The sequence below is a fragment of the Hesperophylax consimilis genome, chromosome 4 (assembly GCF_061612785.1).
Source record: "Hesperophylax consimilis isolate HC1 chromosome 4, BYU_Hcon_1.0, whole genome shotgun sequence".
Lineage (NCBI taxonomy): Eukaryota > Metazoa > Arthropoda > Insecta > Trichoptera > Limnephilidae > Hesperophylax > Hesperophylax consimilis.
In genome coordinates, this window is record NC_142839.1 from 11,375,772 (window position 1) to 11,393,171 (window position 17,400).

Sequence of the window (17,400 nt, forward strand, 5' to 3'; positions counted from 1 at the left end):
TAGACTTTCAAATCTATTTTAAAACTGTTTGATTCAAGCTGATCAAAAGTTTGATAATGTATTTTAACGCCGATAAGCACAGTAATACAAAAAACTAAAATGCTGCAGAACCATTTGATTTGAATTTGTAATTTTATATCAAATACTAATTATTGTAAATAGTAATTTTAGATGCTATAATTTGATAAAAACGGATGTAGCGTACTTTAATTATCCTCTCAAATGTCAACATGCAAAGTCAATTTACTAATTGCGTAGTTTCGTAAAATGTTGTTTTCCTATTAAGTTACATGACTTGTAGTTTCAATTAACAATACCTGCTCATAGTTTCAAAGTATTCTAAACTCAGATAATATTATTAACTATGGAACCCAGCCTTTATTCAGAAGCTATTTCATTTTGAAGTGTGTTAGCTTATAATGAAAACAATTTCAAAATAATAACTAGATTTTATCAAAGTTGGAACTCTGCAATAAAGTTATTAAATTAATGTCCGCTAGTGGTCGTTTAATTATTTCGCTGTATCACTAGTGGTAATTCGAGCGATGAATCAAAGTCATTTTTTAATGGAGTTAAAAAAATATGGCATTGGGCGTCGGTATTCAATTTATCGAGATATTTTTGATGACCATCGATTTGATTATACCCATGTAATCATAGACATCCAAATTGATAGGTGTGCCAATCAGGTAAAAGGAAACAAACCAACTTGCGCGGAGCGCGGAGGCACGTGACCGCCACACTTTCGGTGATTTGTCAATAAATGAATCTGACAGTATACAAGCAACTCGCATTGTTATATGTCGCAATTCGGTACTAGAAATTAAAATCTGCTTACGAATTACTATTCGTAATTTACTATTTGCTGGCTGCGTAAAAAAATCAACTACATACTTATCCCAAATCGGGCAAATAAAAGTTCGGACTTGTTTCCAATATGTTATATTTTGTTACACTATTTAATTAGACACTTTTACAAATTTGTTATAATTTAACCACCACGAACGTTCAGATCCTGCGCAGAAAAGTCATTCAATGGACAACGCTGCAAATCTTTGCCATACTTTACCGAACTTATTTTAATGTGCGCTTTTCGGTGGTCAATGTACGACTGATGTCATAGTTTATTGAAAGCATTATCGAACCTTCCTGGTGCACAAAAATATGTTCACTTGGTTTGCATCCAGCTCGTCGAAAAAAGTCAGTTAATGTTAATGTCTATACATGTCTATACATTCAAAAGAACGTCATGTTCCAAAAGTTAATTTTATTGCATCCCTTTACCCTACATGGTTTTCAAAAGAATTAAAAGAATTGATTTATACTAAAAAGCAAACTCACCGAATATATAATCAATCTAGAAACGTCGATGATTATATAATGTTTACTAACATAAGAAAGCAGTGCAAAGAATTGTCTAAAAAATGTTATAATGATTATATTAGTTTAATAGAAATGGAGGTTCATGATAATGTCAAAAAATTGTGGAACTTTTCTAATGCTCAGCGTAAAAATGATGGTAGTTTACCAAATATTATGTATCTGAATAACAATTGTGCGGATAATACCGAAGGCATTGTCAATCTTTTTGCAGATTTATTCAAAAGTGTTTATGATGATAATATTACCGATAATGAAATCCCAAATGATATATCACTTGAAGAATCACTTAACCTAAACCATTGTTTTATTGAAATAAACGCTATAGAAAAGGCTATAAAAGCATTAGATACTAATAAATCCGCTGGACCGGATGGTTTCCCTCCAATATATTTAAAATCTTGTGTTCGCAGTTTGACTTATCCATTATTTTTACTATTTAATAAGTCTTTGTCGTCAGGGTGTTTTCCAAAACAGTGGAAAAAAAGCTATCTTACGCCTATTCATAAAAAGGGAGATAAAAGCGATGTATCGAACTACAGACCAATATGTATATTGTCCGCTATTCCCAAACTATTTGAATCGTTAGTCCTAGATGTAATATGTAAACAAATTAATAATATTATTGTACCCAACCAGCATGGCTTTATCACAGGTAAATCCACCCTAAGTAACTTGATCATATACGAAAATTACATAACTGATTCTCTTGCCTTGAAGCATCAAGTGGATTCAATATACACTGATTTTTCCAAAGCATTTGACAAAGTTAGGCGACATATCCTTGTACAAAAATTAAGTATGTTGGGTATCAAGGGTAATCTGTTAAGTTGGATTGAAAGTTATCTTAGTAAAAGAGAGCTATGTGTCAAAATAAAATCTGTGGAATCTTACATTTTCGAAGCCACAAGTGGGGTCCCTCAGGGGTCTCACCTGGGACCAATTCTTTTTTTGTTATTTATTAATGATATTGTTAGCATATTTAAAGATGTAGAAGTTCTTCTTTTCGCAGATGATTTGAAAATATATAAAACAATACGCAGTTTAGACGATTGTTATACTTTGCAACTTAATTTAAATAAACTATATCGTTGGTGCATCATCAACTCTCTGTTTCTTAATATTAAAAAATGTCAGGTCATTCGTTTTTGTAAAATACGAAATCATACAATTTATGAATATTCGCTCAATAATGTAAAATTGACAGCTGTCACTCAAATCAGGGACTTGGGTGTTATATTTGATGAACAGTTAACATTCAATCCGCATATAAATGAAATCACAAATAAAGCCCTAAAAATGCTTGGGTTTATATGTAGAACCGCATGTGACTTCAAGTCACTAGAATGTTTGAACACACTGTACACATCTTTAGTAAGAAGTCAAGTAGAGTATAATTCGCCTATTTGGTCCCCGTTTTATAAAGTACATTCCAACAATATTGAAAGGGTACAACACAAATTTTTAAGATTTATTAACTTTAAACTAAATATTCCAATCCAAAATATAAATTATATCCAACTCATGCATCAACTAAATTTGATTACGCTATCAGATAGGCGAATTATCTCCGACCTTGTTCTACTAAATAAAATTATTAATTATAGAATCGACAGCCCTGAAATTCTTGCCACAATAAAATTATTTGTACCTTCCAAAAATACGAGACAAAATTCCACCTTTTTCTGTAACAATTTCAAATCTAATTATCATGCGCACATATCGTTAAATCGAATACAAAATTTTGGTAATAAATTTGGTAATGTTGTTGATATATTTAGAGATTCCGTAGCAGTGCTCAAACGAAATCTACATAAACACTTTGCTGATATGTATGACTTCTCCACTCCATAGTAAAAAACCCATTTTTTAGCTTCTGTTTTTTCACTCTTTTCTTTTATGACTTCTTTTATGACTTTTTAACTTTAATATATATGTTTTAACTTTACAAATTAATATTGTAATTTAAATAACAATTCGAATATGATTTTAAGTCCCTATAAATGCTGATTAATTTCAATCCATTTATTTTTCTAAGTAAGTAAAAAAAGAAAAGAAAAACTGTTCTCCATAATGGTATTCTGTATTATTTGTAAAACATTTATGTACTACAGATATAATAACTATTTTATTTATATATGTACGTAAACTTTTCAATGTCACATAGTTAATGTAATAACACTAATAACAATGTATGTAAAAGCCCAATGGGCGTTTAAATAAATAAATAAATAAATGTAATCGATTTATGTGCAGAATATACATGATTCATTCAATTCACTGTGATTCCTTTTAAATATTTGAAACCGTATACACAAAGGACTACAGGATATATCAGCACATACCTGAATAACTTTAACCAGTGATTCCTGACCTTATTTTGAGTAAAAAAATGGGTGTGTCAAGCCTACGCAAGACAGAAGTGAAACTTCTAGTATTCTTCTCTCTCTCTCTTTTCATTTCATTCTCTCTTTTTTTCTGTCTATTGACATATTTATAAGTAGCATGTGATAAAAAAAATTAAAAGTTATAAAAAAAGAAAAAAAAAATTAGTTAAAGCGGGGATCGAACCTCGGTTCTTCACGACCACAGTCGTGCGCTCTGCCTGTAGACAGCGAAGATGAGTTAGGAGAGTGAGTTAAACTAGGTTTATAATATTTACACCTTGCTAATGTTTTCAGTATTATTAGGGCTTTTTTATACTAATTTTCATATATTTATTGGCAGGTAGAGTAGAAATTAATATTGTTTAGCGTTTGCCAACGACCATACCATGTTGAACACACCGGTTCTCGTCCGATCACCGAAGTTAAGCAACATTGGGCGCGGTCAGTACTTGGATGGGTGACCGCTTGGGAACACCGCGTGCCGTTGGCCTATTTTTTATTTTAATTTCATGTTTTTTTTATTTTTTTATCATTACTATAATTAATAATATCATAAAATTCTTTAACTTTTCAAGTATGCTACAGGCCTAAAATATTACTTAGTGGATTGATATTATGGTCAACCATTGAAAAAAAAAATTCCTACAAACTTATTAATGTAATTACGATCTTTTTCAAGCGCGTATGTAATGATTATTTTTATCAACCTCGCACACACCTTGCTAATTTTTTCAATATTATTAGGGCTTTTTTATACTAATTTTCATATATTTATTGGCAGGTAGAATAGAAATTAATATTGTTTAACTTTTGCCAACGACCATACCATTTTGAACACACCGGTTCTCGTCCGATCACCGAAGTTAAGCAACATTGGGCGCGGTCAGTACTTGGATGGGTGACCGCTTGGGAACACCGCGTGCCGTTGGCCCATTTTTTATTTTAATTTTATGTTTTTTTTCATTTTTTTATCGTTAACATCATAAAAAATTTTATATCATTCTTTAACTTTTCAATTATGCTACAGGCCTAAAATATTACTTAGTGGATTGATATTATGGTCAACCATTAAAAAAAAAAAATTCCTTAAAAACAAAAAAATAATATTCCATGGCCGAGAATCGAACTCGGATCAACTGCTTCGAAAGCAACTATGCTGACCATTACACCACCAACGCCAGTTGTCGAGATGAGCTAAGAAGCATTTATATTTTACTTCAAAACTTTTACTACATCAAATGAACTTTAATCGGTCCCGCATTTTCGTTTCGGTCATGAGTTGGTTTTACTCCTCGAAATTGCATGACGCGCGTAAAGAAGTTTCACTTCAAAAATGTGACTGAATGTGAATTTTTGTCTCCGGTGGAGATATTTTTCAAATCCACTTGTATATTAATGAGATCCTGATTTAACAGAACCTGGACTATTAAATGAATAAAAAAAGTGATTACCATAGAAGAGTGTATCTGTCCGGATCAAGCAATGGATTCTCCGATTTGTTTTGAAATCGAAGGAAGTAAGGTGGGGATGAGGAGGGTTGGGAAGTACTTAGATATTCAGATCTGGTCACAAAATAGTGGCAGTAGATACTCTCAGTTTCTCAGTAAAGGACCTCCATTCAGAATTTGCTAAAAATGGCTTTAGCCGTGTTTAGTGACCAAATCTGAATTGCCAGATACTTCCCCTTTTTCAACTTTCCCTTTTCCTCTTTACCTTAAATTCGCCACCCCTTTCAGCCTCACAACAAACCCCCTTTGGGAGATGCCATAGTTGTACTGCCTCCGGACTGTTGGGAGCAGTTGGGATTCGATTGTGTGGTATTTGTATTGTGTTGTGTTAATTTTTTAAATGAACATAAAAAAATAAAAATAAACTATTTCAAGTTTCCATATTGGACCTACTTGTCTTTTCGACTCGTGTGGTACACGATGCGCAACGTATACCTGTATCGTGTTCGCACTCCTACTGGTTCAGTCACTCAAAACAAATCTCCTTTATCAATTATTGCAAAAGCCAATTATCTGTCACCCGACTGTCATTTCAATCAAAACTATTTGTCCAACTTTACGTTCAATCTGAGCCAATCATAATATGATACGCTACTTGGATTAATGTGTCCAGTGATTGCTACCTTCACATTCAATTATTACTTATTTTCAATTAGGTTGTTCGTGCCCAAATAGTCTTAAATATAATTAAACTGTAATTCAATATTATTGTGCGATATATTTTTTGCATTGCATGGCGTAAAAAGTCTTCGGTGAAGACTGCAAATTTCAATTAAACTTATTACTGTAGATGCCTTACTTTCTTATTAGTATTAAATAGATGCCTTACTTTCTTATTAGTATTGCATATTGCCAAGTTATTACGTCATTCTAATACATTATTAATTTATAGTTTGTTTATGAATTTCATTTTCAATATATCTATGTTTAAATACTTAGTAGATTTTCCTGAAGTCCTATTTTAAAGTAGGCACCTACTTAGGCTGGAAATAGTGCCTCGCATACGAACTGTCGACCGACGACGTAGCGCTGACGAGCTGAACCGGTGGTCCACGGAGAAAAATGAGTATTGCTAAGATTAAGAATCTCTTCGAATTATTGGCATTACGGTTAAAAACGGAATTGCAGGCCTTACGAATGAATTAACAGTTTTCCTGGTAAACTTTTGGTAAATTAAGAATATATTTTAATGATCGGAACATGTGTTCATTAAAATTCGAATATTTTTGCACTATAACATAATTTCTTTGTATCGTCATGATCAGGGCAAATCGACAAAATATTCTCATATATATGTTTTATTAATAAGGCCTTTTAATTTATAGTGAGAGCGAAAATCGATTTCTTTCCGTGTCCGCAGCACGTATTGTATCGCGTGGCACTACAGTTCTTCATTCGATCGACTGACGTACGCTTGGCACTATTTCCAGCCTTAATGTTTCAATAAACTGTAAGGTCGTACTGATTTCTTTGTTTATTATGTGTTTCTCCATTTTCCAAATTTTAATTATATGTATACTAATTATTGCTTCGTCCAAATTGTTATCTAATGACTAGTAAATATAATAAGTAGTTATTAACTTCAGTAGTTATTTGATTTTAATTTCTACCGTTCCTGTAAGTGATCCTTTATTGATTATTTTTATTACTACATGTATGTTTTTTACACGTTAATTGCATTAAGTATTACAAAATACTTTATTTGGTATTTTATTACCGCTTTTTTAATCTCTAGCCGTAGTTAAAAAAAAAATAATATTGGAAAAGAGAACCATTTTCTTCTGGCTTATTGCGTTCATGTACAATTTTATTTAATTTTAATAATTCCAAAAAAATTTATCAAAAACCTTTAGTTTTATGTGTAAAAGAATTGTTATTACTCGTTTATGAGGCAGGGCATGTTATCTTATATACTTTTGTACTATTATGCCAAAGCAAATTGTTTTTAAATGTAATCATAAAAGCACGTCCATTTTTTTAATTTTTACGATGCAGTACATTAAAATTTAGTTTTTTTTTTTAATAAACTCAACTTTTTAAGAGTTTTATGATTTTTTGTAATTATTATAAAATATAACTGTTTTTGTACACCCATAATTATATTATTGAACTTAAAAATGAAAAACCGAAATAAAAAAATTTGCTTTTTAAACTTAATTGAAGCTCGTATTTGTCGTATAACTTTTCTTAATTTATTTTACAGTGAAGATTTTCGAATCATTTTTCAAACCACCATACACACTTATTTAGGTTACATGTGATATAAATTAGTATTTCATTACGTAGTTATTCCTGCGTGCAATCTGGTTCAACGAACTCAAACTTTCTGTGAATTTAAGTATAGTTCATTCAGACATGCGATAAAGTATTATTATATTATATTTTTTTACAAAAAAATATTTTAATTGCTATTTTCAAAATAGTAACTGACTATTCCCTGATTTGTCACGAGTCTGCACTTTGTGCGCTTAGTTCTTCTAAACTATGTGACGGAGTTTGACAGGGTTTTTACTATCATCTAGAAAATTTCTTCCAGAAGGTTTATATATATAGAATATGGCTATTATATTTATTGAAAGTAGAGAAATGTCGAGCTACGCCGGGTACACTAGTGTGCTAGTGTATAATCAATTCCAAAGGTCCTCTGAATGCCAATTGTAATTCAGTCAGTAGACGTATTTTAAATTCCGGGAAAACTCTTCGTTTTTCCTCTAGGGTTCCAATGCTATTCCTCGGAGAATAACTCAAACCCTTTTGCGAAGTAAACGTGGTACCGTTGAATGTTCTGCGATTTTCTTTTGGAAGTTCACATTTAAATGGAGAAATGGAACCAGGCACCCGCGAGTACTAAAACTACCTTACTTACTCACGTGGATACAGCGGATCCTTGTGCATACATTGTTCGTCTAGTGGAAATAGACGTAATGTCCTCTGTCTGGGGAAATAAACACTGGTTATATAAACCATACTTCTTAATATTTTCCAATGTCTATTCCAAATCGTCAATGATTTCTTGATGCATGGTTTGATTACTTTGAATACTGAAAACATGTTACAGTACAGCTTTAGCAATTATGTGACTTATACATATATTAAATAATAATAAAAAAACGTAATTTCAGTTATGATTCCACCTTCGGTTCAACTTTGAATTTAAATGTCATAATTTTCAAAATAGATAATGTTTCAGGTATAGTAGGTACCTATCGATAGTATATCGACTGGAAACTACCGAATCTACTCGGGTGATAATAGTGGAACACGTTTCGACGAGATATTAGTACGCAATAGCGCTAGTTATATCATAGTAGCTGTAGGAGTAATTTTAAGTAAGAAGAGCAACCATTAATATAACTTATATATCGTATATCTTAATACGTGTTCAACGCAGGTGGCCTTGTCCGAATAAATACAATGGACGAGATGCGAAAATATTATTATTTTAAAGAACACGTGTTCCGACTTCCTCATAACATATTCGTGCTTTACTGATAGTTTGTTATGAAATTGTCAAATCATTCATTGTACGCCTCAAGACCCGTTTTTAACAGGAAAACCAATCATTTGACCAGATTTTTAATAAATTAACAATATTTCATACCAGTAAGTTTTCTCCGTGTAATCTCTGGCATGGACTAGGATATTTTTGCCTCGGTAGATGGAAGACACTCTTTTCCACACCTTTCTTTTTGTCGAAAATTGAAAACTGTAAATTTAATGAACATTATCTATTCGTATTTTTAAAAGTCTTAATTGATAACTCAAAACAGTTCCACATGGAAAATTCACACCAAAGAATTCACCGATCAGTGGCTGAGTTGGCATCGTGTTTGAGTCACGCCCACCCAGGCGTCGAACGTTCAATTCCTCGATTGGTTAAGTCCTCTATCACGACAATAGCAACATTTTCCGCTTACTGTGGTGGTAGTAGGATATTTTCATATATTTTCGGGTTATTCGGTGTGTACAACAGCTGTTATTAGCAAGTGTGTCAAAAAGTGTCCTCGCTCTTTCGTACACACTAAATAATCATAGTTAAAAATGAGACGAATGGTGCCGTGCCGTTTCGTTGTGATTGTAAAAGAGCGACAACGTAGGTACGTACGTACATTATTCAACGAAACTCGAACAAAATATTGCCAGATGGGTTTTCAAACTTTGACAAAGGATAAAACATTGGTGACATGTGGTGAAAATATGAATAGTAATTTTTTTTTTTTAAATGTTACCGGACAGCAAAGTGTCCATAACATTTTTTACTCCAAAAGTGCTAAGGAATAGCTGGTTAAAGTTTGTCGGGTTCGTGCCGATCAAAGAAATTAGAAGAACGAGATGTGCTATGAGCAGTTCATACTGTGTGGAATTGTTTTGCCCAGTGTCGCCGGTTTTGTTCACCAATACTACGCTAAGGTATCCGCACTAATACATAGAACAGATGTCTGTGCGTACACGTCCCGATAGTATTCAAAGTACCCTAATTAGGTAGTACTCCGCCTACGGTCCGGCGGCCAACATAGCATATCTCGTTCTTTCAACCATAACTTGATATCATATAAAAAATAAGCTTAATAAATTAAAATACTTTTATTTTATTCGATTTTTTTGTTGTGAAAATTACATTATTATCATCCGTAGTGAATAGTATTGCTATGCGAAAAGTTGTATTTTTTCTATTTGTTTTTAATTTTATGTATTTCTTTATTATGTTTATTTTTTTGCCATTTAATATGTTGTGTAGGTAAAAAATACTAAATCAACATAAAGTTTTTGTTTTTATTTTCTGTTTTTGTTTATGTATTTTGTTACAGATGACACACATAAACTTCACTTTGACTTTGGTTCAAGATTTTGTTTATGATAGCCTGCGATAAGCGAGCCCTAAGGGTCTGAGACAGAAGTGTGAAGTCGTCGGATCACGACAATAGAAAGAATTTTATTTTTTTATTTTTTTTGCTGGATTTTATTTAGGTATTGGAGCCAGGAAGGAGTCTGAAAGGGTCGAGAGGATGCACTAGGTGGCATGAAAGGCTGGAAGGTGACTGGAGAGGCTAGGGTAGACTAGGATGAGGTGATTTTGCACAGCGGTGCTGCCAAGGTCTTTTATCTATGTGAGGATGTTGTGTCGGCGCTCTTTATTGGCAGCAGACACATGTCAGCGCTATATTAGCGGCGGACACATGCCTGAGCGGATGACGAGCCTCGTGCTGGCACAGTTGGTGGACGGGGTAGTCTCTCTCCCTGCAGCAGCTGGTACAGTTCCTTCGCTACCTAGGACTCTTGCAGCAGAGTCTCCATCTTCTGTTTTTGTCGAGCGTCACAGCGGTGCTGCCAAGGTTTGTTGTTTATGTGAGGATGTTGTGTCGGCGCTCTTTATTGGCAGCAGACACATGTCAGCGCTATATTGGCGGCAGACACATACCTGAACGGATGACGAACCTCGTGCTGGCACAGTTGGTCTAAATAACAAATGTAGATCCTAGGAAATAAACTGTACAGCGCCCTTGAGGTGATTTTTCACAAAAACGGCGCTCTACAAATTATCCAATTATTATTATTATTATTATTATTATTCTAATATCTTTGGTGCCGATACACCCTGTATATATGCAAGTAGATAAAGCGAATTTTCCTAAACAAGCTGTGCATTTTTCTTGACTCACCTTACCAATAGTTTTACTGCATCAACACTTTATATTGCAAATTATTATTACCAGATTTTTAGATTAATAATTAAATCCTTTCTTGCACATGGAATTGCATCCCTAAATCTATACTCTACGATTATTAAACCTTACCTTCATCGTGTAGGCACGCTTGCACTCCAACAAGGCGACACGCAAGCATCACCAGTCAAAGTCAGATCTGTAGTGGTGGTGATGGATCATCAGGTGGACATTTGGTGCGCGAAGTACTGCCGGGGGCGCACCACAATGGGACGATGATTAGTGCTCTAAACAAAACACCGCACTTAGGAGTAATCTGGCTGTGGAGCATTTGTTATGCTCGTGTGACTTCCTGCTAATCCAACTACTATCCTCGTTCATCAGTTCGTGAATATTCTAAACGATTATAGAACTGTAGTTGGTTCAATTGCTGATACAATCAATGGGCTTTAGATTTTTTTTTTGATTAGAATACAAAGAAAACTAGAAGTGCCTTCCATATAAATTTGAATGGAAATAATGTGGCAATGGCTTATTACCTTTTGGTTCTAGACCATTTTACACGCGGTCTGTCTCTCTTATACTTGCCTAAAATTATATATAGCTATCCCATTTGAATTTCGTAATCATGGTGAAATACAGTTTTGTATGGAAATATAGGCCCAAATCGGGCAAATATTTCAATCACGAAACACGCCGCTTTGTGTATTATTCTTAATTTTTTTGATAACCAATTCTAGATGCTTATTTATATTCCTCTTTCCCACCTTCCACTTCACTATATTCCAAAATTGGGGGTAAGACTATGGTACTTTATTTTTATTATTTCGTTGTTTTATTTGACATCCAAATGGAAAGACTTGCCATGGTTATCTTTTCAGTATTGGGTATTGGCTTGGAGGCAAACCACGTGACCATATTTTTGGCACCAGGATGGTTCGAGAACGCTTTGAATAAACTTTGACATCAGTCGTAAACTGACCATCCAAGATCGCACATTTAAATATCTAGACTCTGCGCAGAGTAAAGTTCGCTAAAGTAAGGCAAAGCAGCGCTGTCCGTTGTGGGACTTTTCTGCGCAGGATCTGAATGCTCGTTCTTAAACGAATCACCTGGCGACTATAAAATTGAGTGAGATGGCTAAATTATGGTTCCATGATAACTCAACACGGTGACAATTCAACACACTTTTAAAAAGTGATACAAAGACATTAGAAACGATGAAAAAAAAAATAACCTAACCTAACCTAACCTACTTAACCCAGTTACTAAAATTTTTGTTTCATCACTTTCCATGACTTTATATAACTTTTTAAAGATGTGATGAATTATCATTGTGATGATTTATCCGGTCACCCTAAATTATAACACTGTAAAATTGTGTAACTAAATATTGTAACAAAATATTAAATTTTAGAAACAAGCCCAACTTTTGTTTGTGATTTTTTATGGGAACCAATTTGGGATACGTAATTTAGTTTTTTTACGTAGCCAGCAATTGAGCCATTGTATAAAGGACTAGTAATTCGAAAGCAGATTGCCTGTATACTGTCAGATTCATTTATTGACAAATCACAGAAAAGTTGGTTTGTTCGCCTTTCTCCGATCGGCTTGTCAATTAATTTGAATGTCTTTCGAATTTTCTTGTATTTCGCATAATTACAGTACTTTCGAGGTTATTTTTGCACTTATATACAAGGCTTGTGTTGTGTGGACTATTAAATAAGAAATGATTTTATTATTTTTACTAGAGATTGTTTTGGAATTTATTATGAGTGTGTATTTGTTTATTTCTGTACTCTTATACACAATTTACAGGTAAAATATGATAAGTGCAAGTAATACGAAAATTGACCTAATATAAACCGGTATATATATAAATTGACCGGTCAGTGGTTGAGTGGGCATAGCGCTTGGGTCTCACCCGAGCGTCGCGTGTTCGATTCCTCGGCTGGCTAAGTCCTCCATCACAACACAAGCAACATTGTCGGCTTTCTGTGGTGGTAGTAGGAGATTTTCAAACATTGTTGGGTTATTCGTAACCCGGGAATGTTTGTCTTTCTTTTAAAAAAAAAAAATAAAATAAAAAAATAAAACATGTTAGTAGAGTGTAAAATAATCAGTAACTGAATTGAAAAGCAAAAGCGTTCCTAAATTGCCTACCGGGATGTACAAAGTTGTACATCCCGGTAATAATTTTCAAACGTGTTAATCTATCTATGTATATAAACAAATAAAATTTTAATGTTCATTGAAGAACATGCTCATGTTCGTTTGCTCAAAATCTTAAATCTCCAAAATTTCTACACCGATTGCTTTGAAATTTTGACACAACCCTTGGATTTGAATATGCATGTGATTTTAAGTACATATATTATAGAGATATCACGTGTGACAGGTAAAAACATGTTTATTTTAAAACAGCGCCATCTGTTGGACATAAAAGCAACACGCGCTATTGTTTCTATATCTGTACAGACAGATTGAGCCACACCAATCCGTGACGGGGTGTACGAAACTTATTAGAAACTAGATGTAGGTGGTGTATAAATAATATGTAGTAACAATTCACAATGGTATCGGTCTTTCATGTTATTTTTTTAAATATTTTGTAGACATTTGGGAGAAAGAGGAATTTCGATAATGCGTGAATAATGTAAAAAATTATAAATATAACTTATTCTAAAAAATGTTTGATGCCTGTAATGCGTTGGAGAAATTTGAAAATTAGCAACGCCAAGTAAAAAACATTTTAATATAATATATTCTCTAAAATTATTCTTTTATCATAATCAGTGACGTATGCTACTCTGTTTTTGCGCACAAATTTTCTCGTAAACCGGGGAAACTCGCGTGAATTTATTTGTCCTCCGCACGAGACATTGACCCGAACTGTAAATAATGTTATGAGCTAGAATAAACACTTGGCACTGGCGGTATATTTTCTAAATTTTACATTTTCGTCCGCATGTTTGTGCCTATATAATAAATTTGACCGAAGTCATAATTTTGCTACGAATTATAGTGGTCCCCGGTAATCAGAAATTGAAATATTGTGTACCAGATAAGCCTCGGTAGATATCAACTGAACTCACTGATCTTTTGAGATTGTTACGTACGAGTAATAAGACTATATTTTCCTTATTTTACTGTTTTTTGCGACTTTGATGAAATCAGACGGTGCAGAAAGTGGAACATGAAAGTCGAGGACGAGTGAATCAAATAAAAATTAAGGTCGTTTTAAAATTCAAATGAGTAAGCAAGACGCAGTCTACGAATGTGGATGAACCTAAGGACGGGTTGTTTCAGAGAATTTGAACAATTCTTCAAATTTCAAAGTTAATTAATTTTCAAGTTCTGTGAAAGTTCTTTTCAGATTTTGTTATTATTTGAGTTCTATCAAGTAACTGGACTATTACGATATAATAACAGAACTTGAATAGGACTTCCACAGAACTTGCAAATGAACGTTGAATTGTTCCGATTCTATGAAACAACCCATTCTATCGTAAGACAGTGTTGCTTCGTTCCGTCTTTTTTCCTAACTCTAGAAATATAAAATGCTTTTGTTAGTAAACTTATAAAATGTTTTCCATGAAGCGTTTTTTCCGTATTTTCTTTTATAAATCAATGTATCTGCCTGTCTCATCGAAACGGGTATATTTTAACATATTTATTAATTACAAAGGTTCTAATTTTATCAATCGTGCAAAGACTCTTTATGAATGAACATGTATGAATTACATCAGGAATTCTTCTGTTTTTTCTCAATACAATCTTCAATTCTTCGTTCAATTTCAAGTCAACTACGTACTCATTTCTCTTTTATTTACAAATATTGTACTCTTTATAAAATATCAATTATTTAGAGTTATAAAAAATAAATTCATCTAATATTTTAACTCTAATAAGTTATCTACCAATTTTTAGGATTCTTTAGGATTCAATCACCTTTACTACTTTAAAATTACTTTATCACTTTACTTTACTTTATTAATTTATTAACTTTCATCTTATTCCAAAATTTCAAACAAAACAATATCTCAATAAAATGACTTTGACACAATTTTAAATCCAAAATATGATTTTAATGCTACTTGACGTGTTCCTGTTACGTAAAAGGCAAGCACTTAAAAGCAATTAGGCTTAAAATACACGTCTTTCATAATCTTATACTTCATGTACATACATAATATTAAATCCCCATTGAAAATAAGATTTTAGCACTCAGAATAACAATAACATAATACATACATGTCGTGCTTACGTAAATCCGTTTTTTCGTTCAACTTTCCAACCAAAAGTAGGTACAATTTGTAACAATTTTTTTACGTTTAATTTATGCAAATTTTTGTTTTGTCTTTATCCATAAATGTCTGTCATAACAATTCCTTCTTTATAAAACAAAAAATATGCAAAATTTACTGAAATGCTATTTGGTTGTAAATGTGTGTTTAGCATACCTCCATTTAGATATTGCGTGGGGTTTTTAGAATAATTTTTCAACTCTTAACTGTTTATAAATGCTTCGGGTTCGAACCCAGGCGTCGTGGGTTCATTTTTTTTCTGCTGGCTAAGTCCTCCATCATTGCACAAGCAACATTTTTTCGCTTAAAGTGATTGCGAGTATGAATTATTAATATATTGTCAGGTTATCGTATCCCGGGAGTATTTGTCTTTCTTAAGAAATCAACATTCATAAAATGCGTGAGAAGCACAGCGCAGTTTTTTTTTAAATATTTTTACAATTCCAACTGTCTGGAGCTAGTGAGATTATTGCTTCCCCAAATGAGGTATGTTGTGAGGCTGAAGGAGATGGGGAAGAGGAATGTGCCTATTCAGATCTGATCACCAAAACGGCTAAAGCCTTTTCAAGTAACGTTTCTATTCTGAATGGTGGTCGTACACCAGGGCGATACTGAGAGTATCTTCCACTTTATAACGTGCCGCAAGTATACTATTTATTATTTGAAATGAATAAATTGTAAAATATATTAATTATTATTATTATAATTGGATAATTTGTACAGCGTCGTTTTCTTGTGAAAATTTACATCATGGGTGCTGTACCAATATTATACTCGCTTGGTTTTATCTTAGCGTGTACGAACAGATACAGAAACATTCTTATCTTAACATAATTATCAATAATAATTCTTTACATTTACATATTTAGTTGTTTACAATGTGGGATGTGAAGATTCAGGCTTTGTACGAGTACCTACCTATAGCTGTATATCGATGCATTTGCTGGAACTCTGGACACCCCGATGCCTGTGACAGACCACGCTATACTCTCATAGCTTGGCGATTTACGGAAATAGTCAAAGCCACGAGAATATAGCGCAAGTGTGTCAGCCCCATGATATATACTCCATAAACGCTTTTTTTAAACAAATGTGTGTATTTTATTTTATTATTTATTTTAACTAATCTTTTTTTGTGTTTTATTATTTGTTTGTATTGTTTCAATTGTGGAATGCAACCTCTGCATACCTTTTGGAATAAATAGTTATTATTATTATAAAACCTGAAAACGTTAAATAATTTCATTTCATTATGACGTATGACGGTTTCAAGAAAAGTACGACTACAACATGACTCATAAACTGATGGCTAGCCGCAAAAATATCATTATATGACCTTGGACGTGATAATTATACTACTCGTAAAATTAGATTTCGTGGTTGCCGTGCTGGACGCTATCATAAAAAACATACACTGCAAAAAAATAAGTTTTAAAAGTGATAGTGTGTTGAACCCTTCAGTGACTGCAAAAGAAACCATATACAATCCAGTCCGTGATCCGAATGTGAAATTTAGATACAGGGGGTGTCGCGGTGGACAAAAAACAAAATATTTTTGCAGGGAGGAACAATACGTTCCAAAAATTATTAATAATAACAATGGTAATGAAAATAACAATAAGTCTCCGTCAGTACAGGATGTTCAAGTAGTCGAACCGATCGACAAACAGAATTACCTACCGTCTAAAGCCCTCCGCGATTCTGATAAATTCCACAGCAACTTAAATGAAATTAGATTAGAACGACATGCCAACTATAGGAGCAGACAGCTTGCGATTGGTTCCTGGAATGCTCGATCCCTTAACAACAAACTAGAGGTGGTGGACGATATTTTCAAAGACCAAAAACTCCATATCCTTACTGTCACAGAAACTTGGCACGAGAACAGTGATTCGTACTCAATTAAGAGACTCCGAGCTTTAGGGTATGTGGTTCTTGAAGAAGCCCGACCTAGTAGGGACCTACCATCAAACAATATCTCACACGTGAATCACGGGGGTGTCGCGATAATAGCCCGACCAGGATTACGGCTAAACAAAGTAGCTCTCGGTACATTTAACACGTTTGAGTATATTGGATGCAGGGTTTCTTCTTCAGGAACGTCGTTCATGTTGTGCACCCTTTACAGGCCCGGATCGAAACAAATCTCAGTCGA

General features: G+C 33.4%; 1 protein-coding gene and 2 non-coding genes across 3 annotated transcripts in view; all 3 read left to right on the top strand.

Annotated features, from left to right (window-relative positions):
• The window catches only part of Miga (mitoguardin), a 263,084-nt gene that overhangs the window by 117,725 nt on the left and 127,959 nt on the right, over window positions 1-17,400 (top strand). The gene's annotated exons all lie outside the window — the stretch shown is intronic.
• LOC149424187 (5S ribosomal RNA) lies at window positions 4,139-4,257 on the top strand. Its single transcript, XR_016302144.1, has one exon. It is a non-coding gene; the product is annotated as a 5S ribosomal RNA (ribosomal RNA).
• On the top strand, window positions 4,580-4,698 carry LOC149424188 (5S ribosomal RNA). Its single transcript, XR_016302137.1, has one exon. It is a non-coding gene; the product is annotated as a 5S ribosomal RNA (ribosomal RNA).